The sequence below is a fragment of the Pinus tabuliformis genome, chromosome 5_2 (genome assembly GCF_031772625.1).
Source record: "Pinus tabuliformis cultivar Carrire ecotype Pingquan chromosome 5_2, CPIR1, whole genome shotgun sequence".
Classification (NCBI taxonomy): domain Eukaryota; kingdom Viridiplantae; phylum Streptophyta; class Pinopsida; order Pinales; family Pinaceae; genus Pinus; species Pinus tabuliformis.
Window position 1 is genome coordinate 840,110,610 of NC_142306.1, and position 24,257 is coordinate 840,134,866.

General features: G+C 42.0%; 1 protein-coding gene across 1 annotated transcript in view; it reads left to right on the top strand.

The window, feature by feature from the left end:
- Positions 1 to 2,931: 2,931 nt before the first annotated feature.
- LOC149161942 (cytosolic endo-beta-N-acetylglucosaminidase 1-like) overlaps positions 2,932 to 24,257 on the top strand; it is a 210,865-nt gene continuing 189,539 nt past the window's right edge. The window contains exon 1 of the mRNA XM_089437086.1: positions 2,932 to 3,011. The gene's annotated coding sequence lies outside the window, so the exon portion shown is untranslated. The remainder of the gene's footprint in view (positions 3,012 to 24,257) is intronic.

The following is a 24,257-nucleotide window of genomic DNA, read 5'->3' on the forward strand; positions in this document are numbered from 1 at the left end:
GGAAGTGGAGATAGATGATGAATGTGCCTTGAGTGCTCACATGCAATTTGAGCGGAAGTGGGGAGACATCGAGCTGTAGTTAAACGGACTACGGGCGATGAGGGGCAGGATCCTCGAGGTACCCAACCTCTTGGATTATACCTTGCTACGGGAGCCCCGAAGAGGAGTAGCAGTACTGGCGGATGTTAATAGAGACGGATGCAGTTGAAGCGACAGAGGGAGCTACAGTGCATGAGTCCCAAGATAGCGTGAGGCAACATTGCGAGATGTGTGGAGTTGTTGCAGCAACACAGAAGTCAGAGAGGGAGCACTTGTTAGCGACAGAGGGAGATTCAACTTCATGAGTGTCTCTACCTTGACGACGATGTCAGAGTTGGGAGATCAGTTACTTATTTCTCAGTAACTGAGTTGCAGTGTAGCAGTTAGCAATGACAGTGCTATGGGCAACACGATGCAACAGGATGAGAGGGAGCTGCCGTACGGATGCAACAGTGGCAGTGGCAAGGCCATGGGTAGCAGTACATGATGCAATAGTGCAAATGATGGGCAGCAGGCCTAACATCGGTACAAGAATCGATGCCGGATGATCAGGGTGATATTCAGTGAGGAGTATTACTAGAGCACAGTCCTTGCTAAGAGGAAGTGTTGATTTGAGGTAGCATCGGATGTGCTCTAGCCACGAAAATTGGTGGAGAGGCTAAGGCACATGAGATCTCCAATACCTAGAAATGGTTTGGGCAGAGTCGAAACAGTCTGAGAGATATTAAAATAATTATTATTTTTAATGGAGTCCCTAAGTCTAAACTTAGGGAAAATAAAATATTAATTCAAACTTAGGGAAAATAAAATTTTAATGTGAATTAATATAAAACTGTGTTAGAAGGGTCCAAAAGTCATGGATCAAGCCAGAGTTAATCTTAGCCATTGATTAGGAACTTAATCTTGGCCATTGAATTGTCAACGAGAAAAGTATAAGAGGAGGCTTGAGGGTCACTTGGAGAACACACTGAGTTGATCAAGAATTCGATTTTCTGGGGCAGGGCTTGCTGAGGAAATCGAAGGAGTGATTAGAGTTGCAGTTGAGGGGCAGTGACTATAGAAGCAGAGAGGCAAAGAGTGTACTGGGAGAATTAGCGTAGAAGTTAGGAGAGAGGGATGCAGAGCCAGTTAGAGGTTCATGTAGAGCTAGTCAGGGCCCACGCAGAGGCAGCCAGGATCTACGTAGTGCCTCAGAGAGCCAGTGTGGGTAATGCAAAGGCTCTAGAGGCTGACGCAGTGCCTCCAGAGGTTGACGCAGGGGTTATTGGGCTGACGCTGGGCCAAAGAGGCTGACGCAGTCCTTAGAGGCAGACTCTGGGAGTTTTCGTGGGGCAGATTGGAGCTGAGAGCTGTGGGATTGTTTATCCGGGGTTTCAGCTGGAGTATCTGTCTCCGACTGAGAGGTACTATTGCTGAGATTATTCTTTGTTGGGTGAGCCGGTTTTGGCACCCAGATTGTAGTCTGAAACTACTTATAATTAGAACCCTCATATAGCTGCACCGATTTTCTCGCATTGGGTTTTTCGGGGACATTAGTCTGAAAACAACGGTGTCACTTGTGTGCTTGTCTTGTTTCTTTCAGTTGTGTTGAGCATGTACTTGTATTTATTTTCAGTATTTACATGGTAAATAACTTGTTAATTTAACAGAACAAGTAGGCATAAATAAATCAGAAAAGTACATGAAGTGTTTCTAACAGTTAGACTTAGAAATTTCAACATGTGTGGCCCTTTTATTAAGCCAACCACTATTATGATTACATTTAACCCCATATATGCCTCCCCTTGGGGTCATATGACAAACTAATAGTAGAAATCCAATGATGGAAATAATTGAAGAGTGGGAGAGCACCTAACTTTCTCTAGACCAATATCAACGCAACTTAAATTTTTAGATAAATATTATTATTTTTTATTTTTATTTTTTGAAATATATGCATGGGAATATATTTCCCATGGAATTCGTGTAAGCATTTCCAATGAAACCGAGATCTTGTAATGACTAATGTCTTAGTTCTGAGAAGATAGTTTATTGAAATGCTGAATTGATTTAACAAGAACTTTGTTCAAACAATATTTTTTGGAGATAATTGAAGTTTTATACAGAGATTAAATATGAGGGGTTGGAAAATCTTTGAGCTCTGTAGTGGTATATTGTTCTAAATACCATTGGGAAATGACAGAAAAAAGTGTCGTTCAAAGATTTAAAAAAAATAATAATTCGAAAAATGATAAAAAGGGAGAGAACAAAAGAGAAGAAAATAGAGCGATGAAAAAAGTAGAAATAAAAGAGAATGATAGATCAAAATGTAAATTGCAGGGTATTTACTTAGGTTAGGTCTAAGATCATAACCATGGTTTTGGTGGCTATTTGCTGGTCATTATTATTGTTGTTGAACTAGAGTGGCAATGTAGGAAGGGCAATTCTTATTGGATTTTTCATGTATCAATGTACATGTAATTTGCCAGTGTGGGCAACCTGGTTTCCCTCACACTAAGAACCTAGTCAGTACCTCGAAGTGGTAACAAAGTTCTTTGAATTTTATTGATGATAGTAGTTGAAATCCCCCATGTATCTAGCATTCACCAAGTATTATTCTGTTGCTCTTTGAACGTTCAATGTGCCAATGATTGCTTGTTATTCTTTTGGTCTTCTTCCATGAGTAACTACATCCAATTATATATTTGTAGAATATGATGATATATTATAATTCTTATTGCTTACTATTTTTAAAATAATTAATTTTGTCATTTTCTTATATTAGCATTTGAATTTGAAATGAGTGAAACATGGCATTGGGTCTATGCTCAATGTATATTTTTTAGTTGTCGTTATACAAAGCCTTTATATCTATTAAGATCTCACTTAATTGTGAATTGACATTCTATTAGGGTCATGGAAAGGGAATTTACATAGAAGGGCAGCATGTTTCAGACCAACCATGGAGTAACATTTCTTGTCAATCATATCAGGTTTGTGCACTGCTGACAATTTAATGGTTTTCTATTTTGTCAAATTTCATACTATTCAGCAGTGGTTTGTACATTAATAAATATTTTCCTTTTTCAAGTTCATATGCCTGAAACAGGTTGGTGTATTTAGTTTAATTTTAAGTCATTCTATTTTGATATAACACCATATCTACAACAATGTTATCTTATGTGCTGCCTCATCACTATTTTACATATAGATCTCACTTACTACTCGTGGTCATTTTATACATGAATATCGTTTATAGATTTGACTGCTACACTTGAATTTGTTTCAAGTAAAAGCTCATTGAAACTCAAGTTGGAGAATAGATCACTAATTTTATTCTGTCTTCCTGGGTATTTTCTATGTTCCACAAAGTTCCTAGGACAGGGGAGTGCGGGAGCGGTAATACACACAAGGGGGATGTGTGGGAGCACCCCTGAAGGTTAGAGAAATTCACGGGGACGTCAAGGTTCCTAGCATAGTGGTCCCTGTCTCTAAATTTATAAAAATATAAATCGTAATGATAAAATCCCAACATTAAATGATATTGTCATCCGTGCATGCATAAGTGGTTTACAGCTCATCCCCATGCCCTTCAATTTAAAAAGTCCCGAGTTGGTAGATCGAGTGGTTGGGAGCATGGTGTGTTCTCCCATCTATTGGAGAATCTAGTAGGGAAGCTATTAAATTAATTCTCCTTATCCTTAAGAATTGCTTGTGAGGTTTAGTTTTCTTCTTATTAGATTTTTTCATCAAACAATTATGAAGAGCATGAACAATAAAGACAAATGACAGAAGAAGTAGGTTTCAAGCCAGGGCAAAACCCCTCCAAGGAGAAAACCCAAAAGAATCTCTTCTCTTCTTATAGAATCAGTTCAAATGAGAAAACCAAGACCCAAAACCCTAGACCAAGTCCTCCTTCAAGCACCAAGTCAGCCCTCCAAGAATCTCTTCCAAGTAGGTCAAAGATCAACCAAGTCAACAAGGGTCAATCCTCCTTCAACCTGCTTCAAGTCTCAGCTTCGACCCCTAACTCGGATCTGCAATCTCGACCTGCAACTTTTGGCCCTGCAATAGTTGTAGAAACCCTAATTCCTTCACACGTATGAGAGAATAAGGCTCAAAATCAGACCTTTCTTCTTCTTGATTTCTTCTTGCTTCCTTGACCTTTGCTCTTGCTTCCTTCTTGCTTCTTACTTCAGATCAAACTTCTTTCTTCTGCAAATCGAAATGTGTGTCGAATGAGGTCAAAACTGTTGAAAAGTGTAACTAGGATCGGTCTTCATAATGACATGTAATTATAATCTTTGTAAATGATGAAAAGAAGTAAATTAAATTAATATTGTAATGCCTTGCTTCATGGGTTTCATGAGCAAGAGGTTTTTTTTAGATGGCTCCCATTGAGAGCCTTAGGATTTGTCAAAGAGTCAATGTCATGTATGAAGATATGTCAAATGTATTCTATAGAATGTAAAATAGCGCTCCAAAGACAAGCACGGTTCTCCTTCTTCATTTTGGCTTCAAGAAAGTATAAGAAACTCATGTCGGCTCACATTGCAAGGTGACACATCTATTCGAAATGACAGGTCGGATTATATTGATGGGAAAACGACTATATATAGGCGTGTAGGCAATCCACATTTCCACAGTTCACATTTCAGATCTCTTTGAGTTTTTTGGATGGGTATTACAGAAGACAAATTCGATGGAAGGTACAGTGAAGAGATGAAGAGACAGTAAGGGCTGATCACTGTCTACAGGAATTCAAATCTCACTCTTAATTTGGATGACAGTCACACTATACGGTTCAGATATGTCTCTTTGTGATTTCGGGTAGACAGTGATAGTAAGATGGTCGGATCTTTGGGTAATACAACAGAAAGATACAGTTCGGATGAGGGTATCTATATCACAGCCAGATGATATATAGAAGCCTTGGTTCAGTGATATGAAGGAGCTGATAGTAAGTGAAGTAGTACAGTGTTTTGGTGCTGCTGTAGTAAGGACAGTTTGGTGACAATACAGTGATATGGTTCAGTGCCATCTCAAGTATGTCTACAGTTCGTTGCTATCACATTATGCTCAGAAAGGAGATGATCTCAATGCGTAAGAGGAATCGAAAGGAGGAAGGAGAAGACAGTCAAGAGAGCTAGTGTCTTGGTCTTGGAAGTGGCTAATAGGTCAAGGGTCTTGGTCTTGGTATTCGTCAATTGGAATCTCTATAAGAAGAATTTGTGTGGGTTTTCCTCTCAAAGAGTGAGAGGTTTTGGCTCTGACTTATTGCCTACATTTTGTGTCTCTTGTCTATTTATGTTCATGCATTGGTTACTGTTTGATGAAGAAGAACAGTAATAATCTAACAAGAAGAAGATTCTAATATAAGAAGCAAAAAACATTCACAAGCAGTTACTAATGGTAGAGAAATCACCTAATGTTAATGCCCTAGATTTCTCAACATGGTATCGGAGCTAAGGTGAAGTTAAGGAAGGGCATCTAATCAAAAGAGACACTCAAGGATCGAGTTTCAAGGAAGGCATCAAAGCAAAGTGAAGGATCTACATTGAAGAATCAAACCCTAGATCAAAGAAGGAAGTCTACTTCAAAAGAAGTCTTAGGATCATCAAATAATTGAGGCCAAAGCCTTATTTCTACTCAAGGCGAATAGATCTACAAATCAAGGCAACTAGAAGTCTACACCAGCAAGAGTGTTGGATCCTATAATCTTTAGCAAAAGACCACAAAGACCCTCATCAAGATGAAGAGATCTACAAGGCAAGGCAACCCAAAGTATAGAGAAGCATTTCTAGGACTAAGATCACATCATCTTGGAGATCCTAGAAGCATTTCTGATCTGCATTCATTCACTACCAAAGAAGTCAAAGTATCTTGAAGGTGAGAAGGCATTATCATCATCTTCAAAAGCTATAAGGCAAGCTCCCTATCATTGCAGCAAGGATCCCCTCCTTATCCTTGAAGAAGATCATCCAAGGAAGCATCAAAACATCCTCACCATCAACAAAGGAAGCTAGATCTAAAGGCATTGACATCATAAAAGGAGCAATCTCCTTTATTGAAGAAGGGCTTTTCATTTGGAAGAAGATCATCCAAAAGGAGCACTAATACATCTTCTTCATCCACCATCAAAGTGATCAAGTTGAAGATTTCATCTTCACTTGTCAAGTAAGTATCTTTCATTCTATAATCAAATTTGGTAAAATGACTTCGTTTTGCAAGGAGATCTATAAGCTGGTTGGGTCATTGAAATTCCTTGCATGGAAAAGGAGGATAGGCATAGTCCTCGAAGAAAGTGAAGTCATTGAACATATCAATGGAAAGGTCTCCTTTGAATACATGGAAAGGGATTCTTATGAAAGGTCCCCTCATATAGCAGTATTGGAGACATCAAAGAGATATATATGATAGGCTGGTAGAGCTATTCTCTGAAGATGCGATAAAATAGGTCATATCACCTAGATCTTATCTACTCAAATTGAAGGTATCCAAGGATAAAGGATTATCTTCAGAAGATCTCAATTGCAAGATCTAGAAGAGATAATCCTCATTGTTCTAAATGCACTAACTGATGAGCAAGGTAACAAATGTCAATGAGGATAAGAAGGCTATCCTATTCAACAACTTGTGGTTTCTATGTAAGATAGGAGATGACAGGTTGAAGGCAAAAGTGTTGAAGGTTCAAATGAAAGGATTCAAAGATTTGTCGAAAGGAAAGAAGAACATAGTTAAGTTTCAATGCTATGGGCATCATAGGAAAGATTGTCCCAAGTACGAAAGGGAAATAACAAGAAAGATAGAGAAGAAGTGGAAAAAGCTGAAAGAAGGAAGTCCAAGGAAGAGGAAAAGCATTAGAAGTAAGAGCTCATGACATCAGCATAGGAAACATGAAGGATGTCTGATAGTCAACTATGAAGGATATATTTCTTGAGAACCTTATTGGAAAACTTAAGAAAGGGAAGAAGTCATCCAGGACAAGTCTCATCATACATCAAATCAAAAGGAAACATTTGCTGGATAGGGATATGCAAAATCCTCAAGTTTCTTTGATGGAATCCTCATCGAAGGATTCACCGATCTTGAGTGGAAGCAAGTGTTTCACCAGGAACTCCAACCTGTGGAATTCATGGATGATGGTATGATGACATAAGAGATGAAGCAAATCAAGGGGTTGAAGATATTTTCAATCAAGGAAGCTGCTGAAAGAAGCCTAGATGACCTAAAGATAAATGAGATATGTATGCTTGTATTTGATTTTATAAAGTCATTTTGTATGCTTGTAGGTAACTTGGATCACTGCTCTATCTTGAGAATCTTGATCAAAGGAAAGGAATCTCCTCCTATTAAAGGTTTCTGGAAGGCATGAGTCACACCAGAGGAAATCAACATAATATGTCCTCATATTAAGCATGAGGTGGTTGACTACAATTGAGGAACTTTGAATGAAATCTCATGGGAATGAAATGTGTGAAGAAAGGAAGGAACATATCATTAAATATGCAACCATGGTAAAGGCAATCAACATCCGAAAGACCAAGAAGATTTGACTAGGAAATCTCCTGGAAAGATATGAAGGCTCTGATGGAAGTCTGAAAAAGATGGAGACCCTTGACAATGGATTTCTTTGGGAGATGTGTCAACATGTTTATAGGATGTTGCTACCTACAGGAAGATGTCATGATGAAAGACTATCACAAAGGTAATTTTGATTTAAGTGTTCATTTCTTATTTGTGAACAAATACTTGGATGGGTTTATGCAGGATTTCTAAAGGGAAGAACTGCGAATATCTTCCAAGAGGACCATGTAGAAGGATGTAAGATCCTTCCAAAGAAAAATATGGCATGAAGAAGGCAACATGACATGAAGCAAGGCCAGATGAAGACTGATGGATCACTTTCTGATGAAAGGAATGATGACATGACTGACTCATGGATGAAAGTGATGGATGGTTTGTGCCCTATGAAGAAGCCCCAAAAGATGAAGACTCCTTGACAAAGAAATTCATGACATCGAAGGAAGAGCTCTTCAAGCAGCTGGTTGAGGAGCTGCTGTAGGTCCCTAATTAAGAGGGAGCCTGAAAACAAGTTTCTTACTTGGAAGAAACTTGGAAATTCCTAAGCCAAGAGGGAGCTTAGGTACATTCCTTCTGTAGGAATGAATACATTATATTATTGGAATTTATATGACCTTCCTAATTGAGAGGGAGAGATAGACACATCATTCTGGTCTTCACCTGGGAAGACAAAATGGAGGATTGGGTAATCATCTAGCATCTGATGCTCTTTGAGGATGGGATAGGGCATCCAACATAAGAGTAGGCGTGGACCGATATTCTTTGCGGACTATCTATCCATGATAAGAATAGTCCAAAGAAGGTCATACTTTGTGAACACTGAGGTGGAGTATGTACCTTGAGAGACAATGATTATGGTGTCTATGAATCACTGGTCTTGCCAACATTTTGGTCTGATCATGTGGATAGAGTTGTTAGTCAAGGCCTTGCTATGTGACAATGCTGGTTGATATGATGCTATACAGATGGGTTACCAATCTGATTCTTCTTATGAGAAATTCTTTAGATTGAGAATGACCAAGTACCATTATGAATACCTCCCTAGTTAAGAGGGAGTGTTGAAAAGTGTAACTAGGTTCGGTCTTCATAAGGACATGTAATTATAATCTTTGTAAATGATGAAAATAAGTAAATAAAATTATTATTGTAATTCCTTGCTTCGTGGGTTTCATAAGCAAGAGGTTTATTTTAGACGGCTCCCATTGAGAGCCTTAGGATTTGTCAAGGAGTCAATGTCATGTATGAAGATATGTCAAATGTATTCTAGTCTATAAACTGTAAAATAGCCCTCCAAAGATAAGCACGGTTCTCCTCTTCATGTCGGCTTCAAGAAATGATAAGAAACTCATGTCGGCTCACATTGCAAGGTGACGCATCTATTCAAAATGATAGGTCGACTTATATTGATGGGAAAACGACTATATATAGGCGTGTAGGCATCCACATTTACACATTTCACATTTCGGATCTCTCCGAGTTTTTTCAGATGGGTATTACAGAAGACAAGTTCGATGGAAGGGACAACGAAGAGATGAAGGGACAGTAAGGGCTGATCTCAGTCTATAGGAATTTGGATCTCACTCTGAATTCAGATGGTAGTCCCAGTATACTGTTCGGATATGTCTCTCTATGATTTCGGGTAGACAATGACAGTAAGAAGGTTGGATCTCTGGGTAAAGGTCTCAATGCTACAACAGTGATCCGGATTTAAACAGGAACACAACAAAATACAAAGATAACTATATACACAAAGATGCAGCGAAAATAATACTTCATTTCATTAATGGAAAATATTGAAATATGCTTACAAACAGAAATGGAAATAAACCAACTAAGGTGATGGTAGCTTATCTCTGAGAAGAGATGTGGCGGCTACATGCCTCTGAACTGTGTTATGATGAGGCTTGAAGGCCTATTTATTGTTTGAGAAACAATGGAAAACCCTAAACATCCAAAAACCTAACCATAGAAGATGAAACGCCAAACTGTGGGCCCTGTTTGGGTAAATTGGTTTTCTCGGGGTCGTAACTTTGGCATATGATCTTCGTTTGACGTGCACAATATCTCGTTAGAAAGATCTATCTGAGAACTACAACTTTGGGAAGAGCAACATCGGTCCATGGACCCATGTTGCTCCTAGTTTTCCCAAAAAAACGTCGTTTAGGGCCTCAAAACGGCTTCAGAAGTTCAGGACCCGAAAAACTACTAAAAATAGTAAACTGTGCTACAATTAAGGAAACTGAAAAGCTGAAAGAAACAATGGTGGGGGTCCAAGTGGACTTGGCAGGTGGCCACCAATATCCACCTGGATCATTCCTCCCCCCTTAGGAAGTAATGGTCCCCATTGCGTTGAGTTCCTCCATGAGATGAGGAAACTTTTGCTGAACTTGGTCCTTGGTGAGCCACTTGCCCTGGTGAAGGAGTTGGCCTACTTTGATAATTCGATACAATTGGATATTCTGCTGGCGAGTGTGCTTGATCTGTGTGTCCATGATCCGATCAGTTGCAGCTTGTTCCATGCAATCTGGATTTAACTCTATGGGTGTGAGCTATTCTGCAATGTTGGATGTGTCTAGTAATGGTGGAAAGTATGGCCGAAGGCAGTCCACATTGAACACTAGGTGCAGGCCAAGGAATGGGGGAATGCTGAGCTCAAATTCATTGTCTCCCACAACCTTGGTAATGGTGTAAGGACCATATTGGAGTGGTCTAAGTTTTTGATAGGCTTCGGTAAGGCATTCCTTTTGCAAATGCAACCAGACTTTGTCACCCACCTGAAACTTGTGTGGCACCCGATGTTGATCATGTCGCTGCTTGTACTTGGCATTTGATTTCTCCAGAATGTCATGGACCTGCTGGCGAATATGTTGGATGTGCTCAATGAAGTTGTTTGCCTTATCTGTTTCGGACTGGACATGAGCCGAATCTGCGTGAGTAGCTACAACTGGCATGGCCACATCAATGGGACATAGTGGTTGGAATCCCAAGCCCACCTGAAAAGGGTTGTGGCCAGTCGAGCTGTGGAGAGCCCGGTTGTAGCTGTGTTGAACATAGGGGAGGCTCTCGTCCCATGTGCGTGGATGCTTTGAGTTGTACATGCGCAGAATGTGTACAATCATCCTGTTGACAACCTCTGTCTGGCCATCAGTTTGAGGATGGAAGGCTGTGGACTTAGTGAGTTTGGTGTCGAGCATCGACCAGAGACTGGACCAAAATGTACTGAGAAACCTGCTGTCCTGATCTGAGATGATAGATTGTGGGATCCCAAAGTGTACCCACACTCATTCAAAGAAGAGTTTAGCAGTGGCTTTTGCTGTGATATTCTTCTTGCAGGCGACCATAATGGCCATCTTCGAGAACCTGTCGATGACCACAAAAACACAGTCATTTCCATGCTTAGTGGAAGGAAGACCTGACATGTAATCCATGGAGATGGATTCCCAAGGTCGACTAGGGGTAGGCAGTGGGGTATAGAGGCCTTGCTTCTTGATGGTTGGTTTGGCAATGGCGCAGGCAGTGCATGATCTGATGTACTTCCTGACATCATGTCGAAGATTCGGCCAATAGAAATACTTCTGTAGTACTGCCACCGTTTTCTCGACCCCGAAATGTCCAACAGCCCGATTGTAGTGTGCTTCCCAAATCATCTTGGCACGCTCGCTTGAAGGAACACAAAGGTGACCCAGGTGGCATAACAGGGCATCTCGGAGGTGAAAATCTGGGACATGTTGACCCTCCAAGAGTGTCTGGTATGTGTGGCCGAATTCTGGGTCACTTTTGTAGAGAAGTGCCAATCAGAAGTCTCGTGCCCACAAGAGTTGAGCATAGTGGTTAACGCCATGATCGGTGGTTGACTGTGGCAATTTGCAACATTATTGGTGCTACCCTTCTTATACATGATATTCAAATGGAATTGTTGCAGGTATGTGGACTACTTCTGATGGCAATCATTCTGCAATTTCCCTTGGGTCTGTATGAACTGCAAGGGTCGGTGGTCTGTGTGGATGACCATTTCCTTCCCCAAAATGTAATGCTTCCATTGTCGGCAGGCCTGTATAATGGAATACATCTCTTTGTCATAAGTGGGATACTTCCGGATTGTGTCTGAAAGTGTCTCACTGTGATATGCCACTGGATGCCCGTGTTGAGTAAGGACTGCCCCAATAGCATAGTCAGAGGCATCTGTCTCGACCTCAAATGGTTGTTGCAAGTCTGGTAATGCGAGCACGGGTGCCATGCAGAGGCGATCTTTCAACTCTGTGAATGCCCTTTGTTGAGATTCAGACCAAAAGAATTTTGCTTTCGCTCCTCCCTTGGTGACTTGACTCAAGGGCCAAGTGATATGAGAAAATCCCAACACGAACCTGCGGTAGAAGTTGGCAAGACCTAGAAAGCTACGAAGCTCTGTCAGAGTGGTTGGAGATGGCCAATCTCGAATGACTTGGATCTTGGATGGATCCACATGCACCCCCTGTTCATCAATAATGTATCCCAGATATTGAACCTGGGTCATGCCAAAAGTGCATTTCTCGAAATCGGCACATAACTTGTGTTGTCGTAGTGTTTGGAGAACCTGTCGGATGTGGTGGAGGTGCTCTTCCCAACTCTCGCTGAAGATCGGGATGTCATCCAAGTATACCACTACAAATGAGTTGGTGAACGGCCGCAAGATGTCATCCATTAGCCTCATGAAGGTTGCAGGAGCATTCGTCAATTCGAAAGGCATCACGAACCATTCGAACAGGCCCTTCTTGGCTTTGAAGGCAGTTTTCCACACATCGGAGGGTTCGATTGGTACCTGGTGATATCTTGACTTCAAATCGATCTTGCTGAAATATTTTGCCCCCTTCAGTTGGTCCAAGAGGTCATCAATCCATGGGATCGGGTACCTATTACAGACAATGATCTTGTTCAACGCCCGATAGTCAATACAGAGTCTCCAAGTCCCATCCTTCTTTTGTACCAACATGATCGGGCTCCCACAAGGTGATGAACTTGGACGCTGTGACCTTTCTACAGCAGCTCCTGAATCTGCCTCTTGATTTCATCATTCTCTAGAATGGAGTGCCGATAGATTGGTCCATTGGGCAACTGCGCACCTGGGGTCAGATCGATGGAGTGCTTGACCTGACAGTGCAGAGGTACCCCTGCAGGGGAGGTGAATATGTCCTCGTACTCCTCCACGACCTTGTCCATCTGTAGTTGTGATGCGGAGGGGCCCTGTCTGGAGGTCGTGGCCACCGTCTTCTTCTTTTCTTGAGGGCATATCATCAGGAACACAAATTTCCCGGTTTTGGAAACGAGCTTACTGCATTGTTTTGCAGCAATCAAAGAGATGGCGGTAGGCGGTGCTACCTCTAGTATCTTGTACAACTTAGTTCCCAAAGTAACAATAACAACACGGGGCCTTGATTCATACACAACGTGTCGCTTCCACAAGTATGGTTGTCCTAGTAATACATCACAAACTTCAAGGGGAGCAATTTCACACAATACCTCATCCGTGAAGGGCTTGATGTTGTATGGAAGGCGACACTGTTGGCTCACACGAAGATCCTGTCCTTGGTGAAGCCACCCGATGGTGTACAATTATGGATGTGCTGTGGTCGGTAAGCCTAGCCGCTTCACGACCTTTGCCGAAATGAGGTTCTTTTGGCTCCTGCTATCGACAATGAACTGCAGCGGGGAGCCCTTTACCCACATCTGAGAGTGGAAGATTCAAGAGACGCTCCTCCTCTGGATCTTTGAGTTCCTCGTTCTGGATCTTCGTGGTGGCAATGGTGGCGTTGGGTTCCTCATCGATAATCTGCTTCCCTTTGTCATTCCCTTTGTCGGGTTCTGACTCAAAGTCGGAACCCGCATCCGATTTTGAAACCTTTAGCTCAACCACCAGTGACTGCTTGGCCCGACACTCACTTGTGTGAGTGGAGCTCTTATGGAACTCACACCACTTTCCCGTGTCGTTTTTCGGCTTCGCGGCGCTGTTCTTTGCTTGCAGCTTTGGCGGATTGTCTTGGGCCATCTTGCCTTAGCTTTGTCCTTTGTTCTGCGGTTTGGGGGCACCTTTCCCTTACTTCGGATTCGCAGATCCAAAGTCTCGCTTCTTCTGTTTAAACTTTTGCTCGACCCTGACCGCATATCGGTATGCAGTGCCGAGTGAGGAGATGTTCAGGAATTGTATTTCTTCCTGGATGTACTTGTGCAGGTAGTCACAGTATTTGAGTACCAAACGCTGCTCCGAATCCTTGATACCCAACTTTGTGCGAAGGGTATGGAAAATATTGGTGAACTCCGGCACGTCTTGGCCCCTTCCCTGCTGTAGCATGGTCCATTATATGTATTGATCCTTATAGCTTTCGACAGGGTAGTACTGCTCCTTGATGGCATCCCGGAATGAATTCCAAGTGGGTGCGGCCGAAAATAGTGAGCCTGTACTTTCATCCTTATGCTCGTAGTAGGTTTCCCACCAGTCCTTGACGTGGGCGGCTACTTTGAGAAGAGAAAAAATAATCTTTTCTCGACTGGAAAAATCATGAACAGAAAAATAACCCTCTGGCAGATTTAACCATTTATCGACGACATCTGCGTCTATTTGACCCTCGAATATGGGGATTTCAAACTTAACTTGTAACTTAAATGGTGTGGCGTATCCAGAGTAGCTATTGGAAGCCGATACGTCACCCCTGGGTAGCCGCTGAAGGATCTGGGCAAAGTTGTCCATCATCGCGTTCCTTTGTCGCTCGAGGGCTTTTTTGAGCAAGATTTTGATAGGATCTCCTACCCCCTTGTCTTTCTTTTCATCCACCATGGGAGGTCGTCAAGATTTGCGAGGCTGGTCTTGTAAAGGTTCGACCAATTCAAGCCTTAACTCCTTATATTTCGACCTCGTTGGGACATGCAAAGAAAAACAGAGAAAAAAAGAAGACCGCTCTGATACCACTGATCCGGATTTAACCAGGAATGCAACAAAATACAGAGATAAGCATATACAGAAAAATGCAGCGGAAATAATACTTCATTTCATTAATGGAAAATACTGAAATATGCTTACAAACAGAAATGGAAATAAACCAACTATGGCGATGGTAGCTTATCTCTGAGAAGAGATGTGGCAACTACATGCGTCTTAACTGTGTTACAATGAGGCTCGAAGGCCTATTTATTGTTGAGAAACAATGGAAAACCCTAAACATCCAAAAACCTAACCCTAGAAGATGAAACGCCAAACTGTGGGCCTCGTTTGGGTAAATTGCTCTTCCCGGGGTCGTAACTTTGGCATATGATCTTTGTTTGACGCGCATAGTATCTCGTTAGAAATATCTATCCGAAAACTACAACTTTGGGAAGAGCAACATTAGTCCATGGACCCATGTTGTTCCTAGTTTTCTCAAAAAAACGTCATTTAGGGCCTCAAAATGGCTCTGGAAGTTCAGGACCCGAAAAACTGCTAAAAATAGTAAACTGTGCTATAATTAAGGAAACTGAAAAGTTGAAAGAAACGATGGTGGGGGTCCAAGTGGACTTGGCAGGTGGCCACCAATATCCACCTGGATCGAACAGAAAGATATAGTTCGGATGAGGGTATCTATACCACAACCAGATGATATATAGAAGCCTTCGTTCGATGATATGAAGGAGTTGATAGTAAGTGAAGTAGTACAGTGTTCTAGTGTTGTTGTAGTAAGGACAATTTGGTGACAATATAGTGATATGTCTCAGTGCCATCTCAAGTATGTCTATAGTTCGTTGCTATCACATTATGCTAAAAAAGGAGATGATCTCAATGTGTAAGAGGAATCGAAAGAAGGAAGGAGAAGACAATCAAGAGAGCTAGTGTCTTGGTCTTGGAAGTGGCTAATAGGTCAAGGTTCTTGGTCTTGGTATTCGTCAATTGGAATCTCTATAAGAAGAATTTGTGCTGGTTTTCCTCTCAAAGAGTGAGAGGTTTTGGCCCTGGCTCATAGCCTGCATTCTGTCTCTTGTCTATTATGTTCATGCATTGGTTACTGTTTGATGAAGAAGAACACTAATAATCTAACAAGAAGAAGATTCTAATATAAGAAGCAAAAAACATTCACAAGCAATTACTAATGGTAGAGAAATCACATAATGTTAATGCCCTAGATTTCTCAACAAAAACTGCTTGTATATATACACATCTGTGGGGGTCAAATAGCCTCTTCTAGGTCGACTTGTCACTGATTGGGCCGACTTGTGCTTGGAGGCTTATTTTGACCTTCTAGATTCAAATCAAATTCTTTTACAAGTTGCAACTTGCCCAATAGGGTTTTATACGAATGATATTGACTCTCTTGATTCATGACAATAATTTGTAGGACATGAAAAACCCTAGAAGCATGAAGAACATGCTTAACCTAGATGGCCAATCAAAAGAAGCATGAAGCTTATGCTTGAAAATAATATTATTCTTTCTTCTTTTGCTTGTAACATAAGATATACACAATGACAATTATGAAGACCGAAACTAGTTACATTTTCCAACACTCACTCTTAACTAGGGAGTTATTCATAATTGTACAACCGGTACAAGGATATTATCAAACTAAAGAGATCTCATAAGAAGAGTTGGATTGATAAGCCATCTTTAAGCATTAATATTACAACCAACATAGTCAACATAGTAAGGCCTTAACTTGACAAGTTCTATTTATATGAGAGCATAATTCTATGAGGCTTTACGTGAGATACCTCACTACCTCTTCAAGGTACATACCCCATCTGGATGTTCCCTAGGTATGTCCTTTTAGTACTATTCTTATCTTGGATTCCCAATCCGCAAAGAATATCAGTCCTCTTTAATCATTCTTATCTTGGATACCTGCCCAATGCTTAAAGAGTGTCGGTCAACAAGAATACTTCCTATCTTGGATTCTTTATCCTCAAGGAGTATCAAATTTCAGATGCTTGTCCAATTCTCCATTCTCCATACCATGGCCTTCACTAGACATATCGCTGTTAGTCTTGGCCTAGTGCATGACACATAATAGAAGAGAATACGATGTTCATCCTCACTCCCTCTCAGCTAAGGAGGATATGCCTATTCCCTATTAATTAGGGAATAGATCCTTGCTCCTTTTTCAACATTTAAGGAGACCTCTTACCCCCTTTAAATCATATAGGAGATTCATTCACTTCCTTTCAGTTAGGAAGCCATAACCACAAGCTCTTTAGCTTGTCTTTATAAGTGTGTCAGCTACCAGTTCTTTAGGGAGATCTTCAAGTAGTAGTTGCATGGCTCCTTCTTTCTTTTGCATCTCATCATATTGAGCTTCTTTCTTATGGCTTGCTATATTGGAGGTTGGAGCGCCACAAAAATGACTTGTGGGCTTGAAACCCAAGCTTAGGGTTTTGTACTCAAAGAGGTTGGTGTTGGTCAAGGTTGTCTGTTGATTTGGTGTAGCATCGGATGTGCTCTAGCGACAAAATTTGGTGGAGAGGTTGGGGCACATGAGATCTCCAATACTCAGAAAGGGTTTGGGTAGATTCTAAACAGATCAGGAGATATTAAAATAATTAATATTTTTAATGGAGTCCCTGAGTCTAAACTTAGGAAAATAAAATATTAATGTGTATTAATATGAATCTGTGTTAGAATGGTCCAAAAGACATGGATCAAGCCAGATCTAATCTTAGCCATTGATTAGGGACTTAATCTCGGCCATTGAGATGTCAACAGGAAAAGTATAAGAGGAGGCTTGAGGGTCATTTGGAGAATACACCAGAGTGATTAGTCATTCTATTCTCTAGAGTGGGGTTTGCTAAGAGAGATAGAATCCGTGATCGAGAGAGTAGCTGAGGGGCATTGAGTACAGAGAGACAGAGAGGCAGAGATAGTGCCGGAGAGCAACAGTGCAACCAGAGAGAGAGACGCAGGAGCAGCTAATGCTCATGCAGGGCCACACAGAGGTAGCTAAGTATTGCGCAGAGCACTAGATGGGCTAGCATAGTTGGCGCAGAGGCTCAGAGAGCTGACACAGAGCCTCCTGGGGCTAACGCAGGACCAGCGCTGGGCTAGGAGAGGCTGACGCAGTCCAGTTTGGGCAAACGCTGGGGTTTCTAGGGGCAAATTGGTGCTGAATAGTTGCTGGAAGGATTATTCGGGGTTTTAGCTAGTAGATTTGTCAGATACTGAGAAGTATTACTGCCAAGGAAATTCTCTGTTGGGTAGGCCAGTTTAGACACCCAGATTGTACTCTGATATTGCTTAATAAGAAAACCCTCACCGGTTTTCCCACATTGGGTTTTTCCGGGGACACTACTCCAAAAACAATGGTGTCATATGGTGTGTTTGGTCTTGTTTCTTTTAGTTGTTGATCTGTAATATGTTGAGCATGCACTGGTGTTTATTTTCAGTATTTACATTGTAAATAACTTGTTAAAGAAAAAATAACAAGTAGGTAGGAATAAATCAAATAGAGTGCATGGAGGGTTTCTAACTAAATAAATTTAGAAACTTCAACATGGTATTGGAGCGAGATTGCAAATCACAGGAGGAATAAAAGACATCAGTCGAGTGGAGCAATAACAGTAGAGAACAACTGTCCTGAGGTGACAGAAGCTGTTTCTAGCAGCGCAGAAACCAAGGAGTGTGACGCAGAGGAAGTCGGGAGCTGCTCAGAGCCTCAGAGAGGCCAGCATTGCTGACGCAAACGGCCAGAGGGCTGAGCAGGGCATCCCAGGGTTGACGTAGACCCATTCGAGGTGACGCAGGGCTAGCATGAGGTAGAGAGGGGTTGACGCAGTTCACAGAGAGGCAGTTGCTGGGGTCTAGAAGGCTGCAAGAATATTACAGAGTGGAGTTGGTGAGGTACTGTCGTCAGAACAGTATTTGACAGAGCAAGGCTAGAGGAGTTGTTACCAAGGGTTTCTAGCCGAGGAACCCGGATCAACAGTGCAGTTGCACAAGACGATCAGAGTATGGGGCATCTCGACAAGCGACAGAAGGATTTCGAGGAGGGAAATCAGGGCTCAGAGGGAGTCTAGAAGAGAACTTCTAGACGGGAAGTAGAGACTAAGAGGAGACGAACAGAGAACTTCCAGGAGGGAAGTAGAGTAGCATCATGGCACTACACGGGGTAAGAGACCAGGATAGACTAGACGGAGCATTGAACTTCGCAGTTTGGAAGGCCAAAATCTTATCAGTGCTTGACAGGAATTGTGTCAAGAACTTCGCCTTGAAGGTAATCGCTGTCCTAGTCGACCCCAGTGATAATGACAGGTACGAAGAGGTGATGTCAAGGGCCAAGTGCATTATCCTTGACGGGGTCAAGGATCATGTGGTACCACATATAGCCGAGAAGGAAACGACATTTGAGATGTGGGAGGCTCTCAAGAAGCTATACTAGCATACTTCTGTGCAGAGAAGAATGCTGCTCGAGAACCAGATGAGGTCGTATCAGATGAAGAAGGGTCAATTGATTGACACCTTCCTCGGAGGACTGAATGGGATCTGAGACCAGTTGACTGCTATAGGAGCGACACTGGATGATGAGCTTATGGGGAGGACAACCCTGAATGCTGTCTTAGAAGATTGGGAAGTATTTGTCCAGAGTATCTTGGGCAGAGGGACTCTCCCACTTTGGGACGAGATGTGGGTAGCTCTTTGCTAGGAAGAGATTAGACGACAGTCGAAGACAGGTAGCAGCAACAAAGGGATCAAGGTCAAGCAAGAGGACGAGGATGTGGCCCTAGCATCTGAGGGAAAGCAGGAAAAGCGGAAGAAAAAAGATCTCTCCAAGATCAAGTGCTTCCATTGTGGGGAGCTGGGTCATTATGCGACCCAGTGTCCAAGGAAGAAGAGTAAGGGAAAGTTTTCCGAGACTAAGGCAGCGCCAACATGGGCATAGAAGAAAGTTTTGACAGACGATGAATGTGCCATGAGTGCACACGCACCACTTGAGCGGAAGTGGGGAGACATCGAGCTGTAGTCAAGCAGACTATAGGCGATGAGGGGCAGGATTCTCGAGGTACCCAACCTCTTGGATGAGACCTTGCTACGGGAGCCTCGAAGAGGAGTAGCAGGACTAGCTGATTTGGGTAGAGACGGATGCGAATGGAGCGAAAACGAGAGCTATAGTGCAGGAGTCCCGAGACAGCACGAGGCTAGCAGGCTGCAACACTGCGAGAGGCACAGGAGTGTTGCACCAATGCAGGACGACACAAAGAGGTGTGCAACAGTGCAAGATGCAGGGAGTTGTTGTAGCAGCGCAAAGGTCAGAGAGGGAGCACTGTCAGCGGCAGAGGGAGCTTCAAAATCAATGGGTGTCTCTAGCCCAACAGGGAGGTCATTTGGGAGATCAATTACTTACTTCTCAGTAACTGAGTTACAGTGCAACAGTGGGCGACACGATGCAACACGATGAGAGGAGGTATAGTGTGAATGCATTGCTGGGAGAAAGGACCAGCAGTAACATGCGTGCAGAGGGAGTTGTCGTACATATGCAACAGTGGCAGTGGCAAAACCATGGGCAGCAGTGCAGAGGATATTGGGTAGGAAGGCCTAGCATCAGCACAGGGAACCAATGCTGGATGATCAGAGTAATACTCAGTGAGGAGTATTGCTAGAACACAATCCTTGCGAAGAGGGAGTGTTGGTTTGGGGTAGCATCGGATGTGCTCTAGCCACGGAATTTGGTGTAGAGGTTGGGGCACATGAGATCTCCAATACCCATAAAGGGTTTTGGCAAATTCTAAACAGATCAGGAGATTAAAATAATTAATATTTTTAATGGAGTCCTTATGTCTAAACTTAGGGAAAAGAAAATATTAATGTGTATTAATATGAATCTGTGTTAGAATGGTCCAAAAGACATGGATCAAGCCAGATCTAATCTTAGCCGTTGATTAGGGACTTAATCTCGGCCATTGAGATGTCAACAGGAAAAGTATAAGAGGAGGCTTGAGGGTCACTTGGAGAATACACCAGAGTGATTAGTCATTCTATTCTCTAGAGTGGGGTTTGCTAAGAGAGATAGAATTAGTGATCGGGAGAGCAGCTGAGGGGCATTGAGTACAGAGAGACATAGAGGTAGAGATAGTGTCAGAGAGTAGCAGTGCAGCCAGAGAGAGAGATGTAGGAGTAGCCAGTGCTCATTCAGGGCCACGCAGAGGCAGCTAAGTGCTGCGCAGAGCACCAGAGGGGCCAACGTAGCTGGCGCAGAGGCTCAGAGAGCTGACGTAGGGCCTCCTTGGGCTGACACAGGCCAAGATAGGCTGACACAGGGCCAACACTGGGCTAGGAGAGGCTGACATAGTCCAATTTAGGCAAATGCTGGGGTTTCTAGGGGCAGATTGGTGCGAAGTAGTTGCCGGAAGGATTATCTGGGGTTTCAACCAATAATTTGTCAGATACTGAGAGGTATTATTGCCAAGAAAATTCTCTGTTGGGTAGGCCAGTTTCGACACCCAGATTGTACTCTGATATTGCTTAATAAGAAAACGCTCAGATAGTTGCACTGGTTTTCCCACATTGGGTTTTTCCGGGGACATTAGTCCAAAAACAATGGTGTCATATGGTGTGTTTGTTCTTGTTTCTTTTAGTTGTTGATCTGTAATATGTTGAGCATGCACTGGTGTTTATTTTCAATATTTACATTGTAAATAACTTGTTAAAGAAAAAATAATAAGTAGGTAGGAATAAATTAGATAGAGTGCATGGAGGGTTTCTAACTAACTAAACTTAGAAACTTCAACATTGTTATTGATGTCAATATGGCATTGTTGGAGATGAAAAATATTCTTGTGATACATGATGTTGCCCCAATGTTGCTTGGGAGCGGGAGCGGGAGCGGGGAGCAGGAGCGAGAACAGGAGCGGGAGTGACCATTTTCAGAAGCTCCCGGTTTGGGAGCGAATCTGGGAGCGATTTTTTAAAAATATATATTTTTTATATTTTTTAATTTTTGATACATATATGTCAACAAAAACATGTAGAATGATGAATTAGACATAAAAAACATAAAAAAACATAGATTGATCATTGAACCATATATGTCTTCTAGGACGGGTGTATGAACCTGTGTAATCATTATTGCAATGGGGGAAATGAAATTTAGTGGTTCCACCCCCTCTCCTTGTTTCAACCCTGTTAACATATTTCCACAATGGGGTTTGGTCTTGTTTAGTTTTTTGAGGGTCATGTTCACCCTCCTCCAGCTCCTCCTCACCAGGGTTTTCATCAATTCGACTTTCTCCAGCTTCTTCATCCCCCTCTTCAGTTTGGCCCCTCCGTTTCCTACTCTCCAGCACCATAATAACCTTAAAAGGGACCAAGAAGAGGAAAATGCCAAGAAATATAGCGAGGTCCATGGTGTTTGATATTTGTAGGTTTTTGAATCTGCAAATTAATTTAATTTATTTAGATTAATAAATTTAATTTTTATATTCATGTTTTTTAACATAAATAAGGTTAATAAACTAAATAAATTAAATTAAACTAACTAAATTACTACCTAACTAAATTAAACTAACTAAACTAACTAAATTACTAAGTTACTTACCTCTTTGCAGGCTTTCTCCTTGTTCCCCGGCACTTGCTTGCTCCTCGCTCCTTTGCTCTTGCTCTCCAGCTCTTCTCAATTCATTCAAGTGATAATGAAATGTTATTTGGCCCATTGGGCTTTTAAAACATTTTTTTTTAAATTGATAATTTTTTGGCGTCCGCGGATTTTTTTTTATTTTTTTTTTCCGCTGGAACGCTCTCGACGCAGCCCGATTCACTCCCGGAGCGATTTTTTAAAGGTCGGGAGTGATCGCTCCTTGATCGCTCCCGGGTTTTTAATTTCGCTCCGGGAGCGACAGGAGTGACGCTCCCAACAACGCTCCCAAAATTGGCAGGGAGTGAAATTTTTTTAATTGGGAGAGCGCTCCCGCCCGGAGCGCGCTTTGGGAGCGGGTTCGAGGGGGTGGGGGGGCACTCCCCCGCAACTCTGTGTTGCCCTAATAAACCCTAGGTGAATCCCCTAAGCATGAAGATGATGCATATTCCCTAGCTACATGATAAAACCCTAAGAGCAAGCCCTAGGTTGAGAATTGATGGAAAACCCTATGCATGATGATCCAACCTTAGCTTGTAAGAAGCTTGGAAAGCTAATTGTAACCACTAGAGAAACCCTTGAGTCCCTCTCTTGGAAACCCTAATTGAATCCATCCCTAAAACCCTAGCCTTTGCATAAATGAAACCCTAACCCTAGTTCTTGGAAACAAATTCCTAAATCCTAAATAAAATCCTATCTGCCCTAATCTTTCCTTAATTAAATCTATCCCTAACCATTATACTATTGAATATCCTCAAATTTAATTAAAAATATCTACACATTATTGTCGGCTCCCTAATTCGTAAAGTCAACTCTCAAGCCAACAATCATAACTTTTTTACCACATGACAACATTAAAAATTTATACATGTCGGGTTCACCTTTACGTAAGTCAGCTTCAATATCCTACGTTGAGAATTGGTCGGCTCCACCAATTCGGACGTGATTGTTCAAATGCGTATATATACATGGCCTGAGCTCATTCGGTTGATTGACTCAACTCAGCGAAAGCAATCTCAGAAAGGAACAACAACTCGGTGAAGACAAGCATTTGTAGCAGTGAAATTTATCCTTGTATATTTCGCTATTTGCCTGCAGATTCAAGATATTTTGGATATTTGATCGTGAAAGGGTCACGTTGTTCTCGCAAGTGGAAGGTTTTTTAATTTCTGAGCATGAGGATATTCGTCTTTCATCCATGAATCGATGGAATTGCCTTGAGCTTTGAAATCTCAGCCTTTTCGAAGAAACTGGATGAAGAAAGCTTGTTGCATGGAATTTTTGGGCTCCATTCTTAGGTTTCAATTTTTTTGGTAAAGGGTTACGCTTGCAGGGTTTGATGTTGGATGAGCGATCATCCTGAATATTGAATGACACGTCTTGTGCTTTGAAGTTTCCAATACATCTTTTGGAGGCTCGGACACCTTGAGGACAACAAACAATGAATTCTTAGCAAGTGGAATGTGTTTAGAGCTTGAACTAAAGAACTGTTACATACCTCGGACTTGAGTATAGTTGTGACAAACCTTAGACCTCTACTTCGGATTGCTGCCGAGTAAAATAGAGCTTCGAACTTGCAATCCTGTTACATACTTCTTTGTGAATACCTCGGACTTATGAACAAACTTTGGAGCATTTCACCTCGAACCATCTTGCAACAAATTGGAACTGTGTTTAAGAGGATTGAGCTCGGATTGAACTGCAGAAGTGCGGATTTCTATGGAGCAGTGTGACATTGGTACAATCATCATTTAGAGCCTGGATCCTTATTGGAGAAGTTGAGTTATACAATAGTCCTGTGGCAGGTCTTATGTGAAGAATCTCGTACAACAGTATCCTTGAAGACATCATTGTTTGGGCAACGTTTAAGGCTGGACCTGTAGTGTAAAAAGGGGCTCAGATCACTACCACAGACCTTTTGGAGCTCAGTTAGCATCTCATCTCAGTCCTTAAACTCGGACACCTCCTAAAAGCATCATCTAGGAGCTTTTATGGCAACAGACCTACAGTGACTTTCATCTCAGCCTATAGAAGTAATGACTAGAACATTGTTGAATCATTTGTGAAACTTTGTTGAAGTCCACAACAACCTTGTTAAGG